The 6,729-nt window shown below is 33.3% G+C and overlaps 1 pseudogene; it reads right to left on the bottom strand.

Moving 5' to 3' along the window:
• Positions 1 to 5,985: 5,985 nt before the first annotated feature.
• On the bottom strand, positions 5,986 to 6,104 carry LOC111743223 (annotated as a pseudogene).
• Between the last annotated feature and the right edge of the window lie 625 nt (positions 6,105 to 6,729).

The raw sequence follows: 6,729 nt of genomic DNA, 5'->3' as shown, positions 1-6,729 counted from the left end.
AGGAATGGAAACATTTCTATAACAACTAAAATAGCACAATCCAAATTTATAATTCTGGTGATACTTTTTTATGTAGATTACATAATAAATTAAATAATTTATAAATAACATAGTTGTATGTTTTTATATTTTTTTCAAAGAATCTAGAGAATCAGTAGTTAGGATAATATATTCCTTAGCTGCTTTGTTCAAATCCCAGATATCTCAAATGTGTATTTTAGTGATTGTTGAAGCCTATTTATGATTTATTTTCTAACAAGCTCTTATAGGGCTAATGTACTAATCTGTTCATTAAATGAAAACCTATATCCTTTTAGCTTTCTCGGCTAGAGTCACAGGCGAGAATTAAGACCTAACACCTTAAGGCATCTATTTGGTGTAATGAATTAACTTTTCTCCTATGCATCTAGAATGGTACTAGCTAAATATCATGCTTCACAAACTTGAGAATAAAACAATAAATACACTGTATTAAAATTATGTTTCACTTTTTAAAATAAAATTAACTCAATCTGACCAAATAAATTTTAATAAAGTATTTTAAGTTCTAGTTTTTGTTGAACATCTAGTGATCAACATAATCAGTATCATGCTTCATTTATGTTACAAATGGACCTACAATATAGATTAATATAGCCAAATATTCACATCTGCAAATGTGAATACTGCACTAAATCACAAGTTTCTCTAGAAGCATAAATTCAAATGCCAAAGGAAAAAAGAAAATGGATGCTTGTCACTATTTGGTAATGATACTATTTGTACATTAATCTATTCCATTTTTACTATATGAAAAGGATTTTGTATGTTAAAAATAAAACCAAAAATATATTTGTCCTTTTTCACCTAGCAAATTCTGTTTACATGTTCTCTGTACTCTAAAACAATTCCTACCTTTCAGTTTTAGTGGTGCCACAACCCAGAGTTCACAGCATTTGGATGTCATCACGTTTCCAGTTCGGGTACAGAACAAAAGGTTCAGAGAGGCTCATCAATCAAAGATTGTCAGATTTAGCAAATAAAAATTTAGGTCATTCAGTTTAAGTTTCAGATAAATAACACATTTTTTTTAATATGAATATGTCCTAAATATTGCAAGGGGGCATCATTGTTTATATGAAATTCAAATTTAAGTGTGTGTCCTGTTTTTATCTGGCAATCATACTACATTAGCCATTAAAGATAATATTTAAGGTATGGTTAAAAACTGTTGAGCACAAAATCTGATTGACAAATTCACCAGTGTATTTTTAAAAAATGTATTTTTTTGTTGGTCTTCGATGTTCCGGGTTCTCAAAGTTGCCAAATTGCCAGACCCACAGCAAGCCACTTCCACTCTGATCAAATGGTGGAATATTCCTGAGTCTTTTCTATTTTGTACTCTGCCTTTTTCAAACTTTTGGCTAGCCCTCCCTTATTGTCCTACAACACACCACAGTGTCCAGAGACAGAAAAGGATTATTTTTCCTCACATGCATCTTTCTTTAAAAGCAATTTTTAACAGAAGACTCTAGAATTCCTCTCTTCCTTCATTGGCTCAGAAACTGGTTGCATTCCTAGGCAAAAACCAGTCATTGACAAGAGAAATCCAAACATCATTGCTCATATAGAACAATTATGACCCAAGTTCTGTAGTGAAGGAGTGAACTAATGAAAACTGGAGATACAATCTGCTACATAATCCTATTAACTATTCCTTGTAAGCCAACTCTTCTGCTTTCCAAGATAACAATTTTCTCTGACTTTTCTTTGTCTTCCTTCATTTCTACATTCCTTTCAAACACAGTTGTAAGAATTTTTCAAGGAAGACAAATAAAGCCAGGCATTATTCTTGGTGCTGTAGATATTTCAGCAGATAAACTCTCTGCAATCCTCTCCTAGCCCTCTCATCCTTTTCCTAAATCAGCCGTTGGCTCCATTTGCTAACTAAGAAAATAGAAGTAATCAAATGGGAAGGATTTCATCTGTGTTTGCTTAGATTTTGCTGCCTCTCTTCTGTTATATTAGAGAAAATACTTTTTTAAAAAGAACAACTCCCCTATATATGTTCCAGGTCCAGGACTGTATCACTCTTGCCTTCTCCATGTCTTCCCTCTTCCAGGTATATGTTTTTTTCTCCACATAATCAGTCTCTTCTCTACTAATATGTTCCATCAGTACATGAACAATTTATAACATCCTCCTTTTTGAAAACACATTCTCCCTTAACAGATGTATATTTTTTCAACAACTGCTCAATTTCTATACTTTACTTCTAAACAAAACTCAACAATATTGTATATATGTTTTTCCAGTACTACATATTCACTCTTTTACTTACTTCAATATGGCTTGTGAACTTCATATTCCATTGAAACTTCATTTGTCAACATGATTAATAACCTTCTTTTGAACAATTCCAGTAAACATTGTCACACCTGCCTTAGGCAATCTCTCATCATGTTCTACACTTGACCACTGAATTCTTCCTTGGTTCCATGATGTCTCCCTCTTTTCTTTTGTTTCTATTTTATTTTGCTTTCTTTCTCAGTTTGTATTTGCTGTCTTCTTCTTTGAGGGATTCTTTAGGATTTGTCACTGGCCTATATTTTCTTCCTGCTATATCTTCCCCTTTGGTGATTTTATAAATTTATATGGCTTTAAATGTCAAATATAGGATAATAATTCCCAAATCTACATCTCATTGAACTATAGCTTTATACATCTCATTGATTACTTGGTATTTCCACTGAAATATCTCATAAAGCATGACAATTTAACAAAACAGTCTCTCAGTTCTCCTTTCTTTTTTCCCACTGAAAGTCAGTCAATCAGTTCACAATCCTGTTTCTCCTCTAATCTTTCTCATCTCAGTGAATTTCTAGACATACCACTCAATCATTTTAATCTGAATTCTTCCCTCTCATTACCAGTCACATTCATACAAACACACATAACTAACTTGTCAGTGCACCAAGTAAATTCTGGTGTCTCAACTTAAAAACTATATTAATTATTTTTCTCTTTACCGTCACCTCAGTCATCATCATTTTCCATTTAGAATACTGCAATGTCCTCCTCAGAGGTTTCTTTTTCCATTCTTGCCCTCTCCGATTCATTTTCCATAGAATAATCAAACTGATTTTTAAGAATATGATCATGTAATGTACCTCTGCTACCTAAAATTCTTCAGTGGCTTCCATTTGTCCTTAGAATAATGTCCAAATTCTTTCCTATGGCCTATGAAGCCCTAAATAATTTGCCCTTTGCCTATCTTTTCAACCTTATCTCATACCACCTCCTTTTGTTCAGTGTATTCTTACACAGGGGCTGACAGTTGATAAAGCATAACAAGTACCTGTTTTACAAGTTTTAAAGAAGCATTAAGACCTTGAGTTTTATGTTGGGATCTTATAGTTTAGCTTATAAAACTAAACTGTCCATATATTCAATATATTTTTAATACCTTTACCAGTTCGTGCTCCAATGAAACAGCATAGCACATCTGAACCAATAACATTTGGAATTGTAACTTGAGTTTCACATTAGAATAGTACTCTTGAGTATCACCTCAGGTTCAGTTTGACCTCAGTTTCAGGGTCCAAAGCACAATTGACCTGAAATAGAAGAAATTTAATCACCTCACATTTTCGTGCCCAACCTTATCATTGCTACTTATTCAAATATGTTGCTATTTCAGTTCTAACTATTCAGCTTTAAATTTTGCTTTGACAAGTCCTTGGCACATCACAGACACTGAACTTTTAAAAATAAGACACAGTCTTTGCTCTTAATGAGCTCTCAGTTTCAAATTTCCCATCCCTATCCCTCATGCCTTTTATTCCATGCTCCCATCCCTATCTGTCCACCCCAGCCATACACACAGTCTTATCACTATTCTTCAGCTTGGAATCCTATTTCACTCTTGCTTTTCTAGAATCTAATCAACACATAGTCTGTTAAATTCTGAAGTCTGGAATTAGTTTTTCTGGGCCAAAATCAAGGTGTCAGCAGGACTACATTCCTCTAGAGGTTCCAGAAAACACAATTTGTTACCTGTCTTTTACAGCTCCTACATGGATTAGGGCCTGATTATGTTTGGGTCTGCCCAAAGATTAGTCAGCCTACCACACAATGACTTTGTGTAGCCTCTTAATCTCTTTCTTCTATAAAATGAGGCTAATCGAGATACTTTCAAAACTGAATGAAATGAAAAGAATTAAAGTTATCATATCAGAGGCAATTATACCATCTTCTAATTTACATTTATTATTAGCTTTATGGTTTAATATGAAAATTTTTCTTGATACTTTCTATACCACAATTTTTCAAGAGAAAGTGTTTTTTAAAAAAGTAAATTACTTGTTCATGTTTATATGTGACTGCATCTAATTGCTCTTTGAAGTACACTATTTCACTGGCTTTTTCCATTTTGGTATTTTGGGTTTGGGGAGGTTTTTGGCATATAAGAAAAGGCAATCAAGTCGCTGATTGCCCAGACATAATACCACAAAGGCAAACACAAGTATATCTCATAATGTTCTGAAAATTCATTTCGAGTGGATTGATGAGAATTATCTAGACTTTGCCATTGGAATATGCAGACATCCTTGTTCTAACTTAAATTTATGAGCCAAAGCATCTCTTGCATTATATGTGAAAATAATACTGACAAAGTTAAAGAGGAAATGTGCTTCTTTTAAACTAGTCTAAATTATATACCTCAAGGTCTCTGAAAGTTATTAAAACAGCTAAAGCTTTTTCAGAATATCTTAAGTAGAGAAAGCTGTCAAGTTGGTGCAGGCACTTGAGAGAGGGTTTGCTTTTTATTAAGATGGAAAAACTGATTGAAACACAATAGCTTAACTTTATTAGAGACCTAGAGCAGAGTTTTGAACAATAAATTTATATCATAAGTATAGCTAAGGAACTAATTCCTCTACTTTTGACCGTAAACATCATAAGCTATCCCACACTTGTGTTTAAGTTATTTTATTATACTAACATTTTTAAAAGAGCCTAGAATGTTATAAGTAGAATTTTTTTTTCTAAAGCAAGTTTTCATATGAAGTGTAAACGGCTAAGTAGAAATCTATCTTTATATTGCCAAATTCCAGGACATGATATTTATTTACTATAAAATATATCTTAGGATATTTAATTCCAGATTTTAGATTGTTGGCTACTTTTCATTATTTAAGTCTCAATTCAGATGTCATCTGCAAGGAGAAGCCTTTCGTGAACACCTATTAAGAATTAGTATTTTCTACCCAGTTACTTTCTGTAACATCACCCTGTTTTACATTCTGCATAATATCGGTCTCTTTGAAATTACCTGTTCATTACTGTCTGTCTTTCCACAGCATGTAAGCTCCCTGAAAACAGAGACCCCTACACGTCAAGTATCTAACAGAGAACCAGTTCCTCTAGGCATTTAATAAATACTTGAGTAAATGAAAGACCCAAAACAATTTGATGAAGGTAAAAATACTTTTTGGACCTTGGACTTTTATGATTACCTACTGTCTGACATAGTTATGTCTCCAGGATTGGAAAACTCTCTAATGTCGTTCAATACTCAAGAAGTTCCCTGGAGCTTGGCAAATTTAGAAAACATTAGAGATCATTGCTCTCAAAGGACCTTGGAATGCAATTCTAGTACTGATTGCAAAAGAAAGTAATAGGGTCTATCTTTTCTAGAAACACAACCTAACAAGAGTTTTACCCTAGACAATTTTTTTAAAACTTTTGTAATGAGACAAGATAGAAAGAAAAGACGACTTTTTTTTCCTTTTGGCATTTTCTCTGACATAAAGGTTATGACTTGACTCAGACATATGTGGGAAGATAATGGACCTGTAAAAGAATTTCCTGTATTACTTGAAATACTCTGTTGTACCTCTTTCTAAAGAATACTACAAAAAGTTCCTAAGTGTTTGTTCTAGAATTTAAGCCAGTGGAAAGATTACATTTGGTGTCTTTCCTAAATGAATGTATATTATTTAAAGCCTACAGCACCTACTATTCCTAGGTGGTCTCCCATCCAAGTACTAACCAGGCCTGACCCTGCTTAATTTCCGAGATCAGACGAAATCAGGCATGTTCAGGGCGGCATGGCTGTAGCCCAGGCCTAAATGAATATTTTTACCCCCTTCAGTACTAGTCCATTTTGTAAAGTGCTCTAAAGGCTTGCCAATATAAAAGACAATGCATGTTAGAAATTATGATTTCCATTCATGAATTTATGTGTGTATGGATTGAATGTTTCTAGAAACAAAACAAGAAAAAAATGATGACTATTTTAGTAGTTGTATTTATCCATATATAGGGTTGAATTTATTGTTTGGTTAATTTGGCCTGTTCTTCCACTAACTTATCACAGAAACAGGTAGAGAAAATTGCCAAATTAATACAAAATTATGAGATGTAACTTTTGCCTGCTTGTATCTAACAATCATAATTTTCCTGATGAAAGAGAACCACCTCTCCCACTCTCATTCCTTACAGTTTTGAAGGCAATAAGTCCACTTAGCTCCAGAAGTTGGCCTTAATTAACATTAAATAATCACCAAATTTCAGTCCCTATCCCCAAGTTAGATCAAAGAAGAGAAGAGAGAGAACATCATATAGACCTTGAATCAAGCTTCATTTGAAATTAGTCCTATCCCTGGATTTTCCAGTTATGTGAGTCAGTAAATACTCATTTAGCTTAATCTTTTATGGGTGAATTCATTTCTACATAAAACTAAA

The sequence above is a fragment of the Pteropus vampyrus genome, unplaced genomic scaffold (genome assembly GCF_000151845.1).
Source record: "Pteropus vampyrus isolate Shadow unplaced genomic scaffold, Pvam_2.0 Scaffold4, whole genome shotgun sequence".
Classification (NCBI taxonomy): domain Eukaryota; kingdom Metazoa; phylum Chordata; class Mammalia; order Chiroptera; family Pteropodidae; genus Pteropus; species Pteropus vampyrus.
Note: the sequence above shows the minus strand (reverse complement) of the source record. Positions and strands in the feature narration are given on the sequence as shown.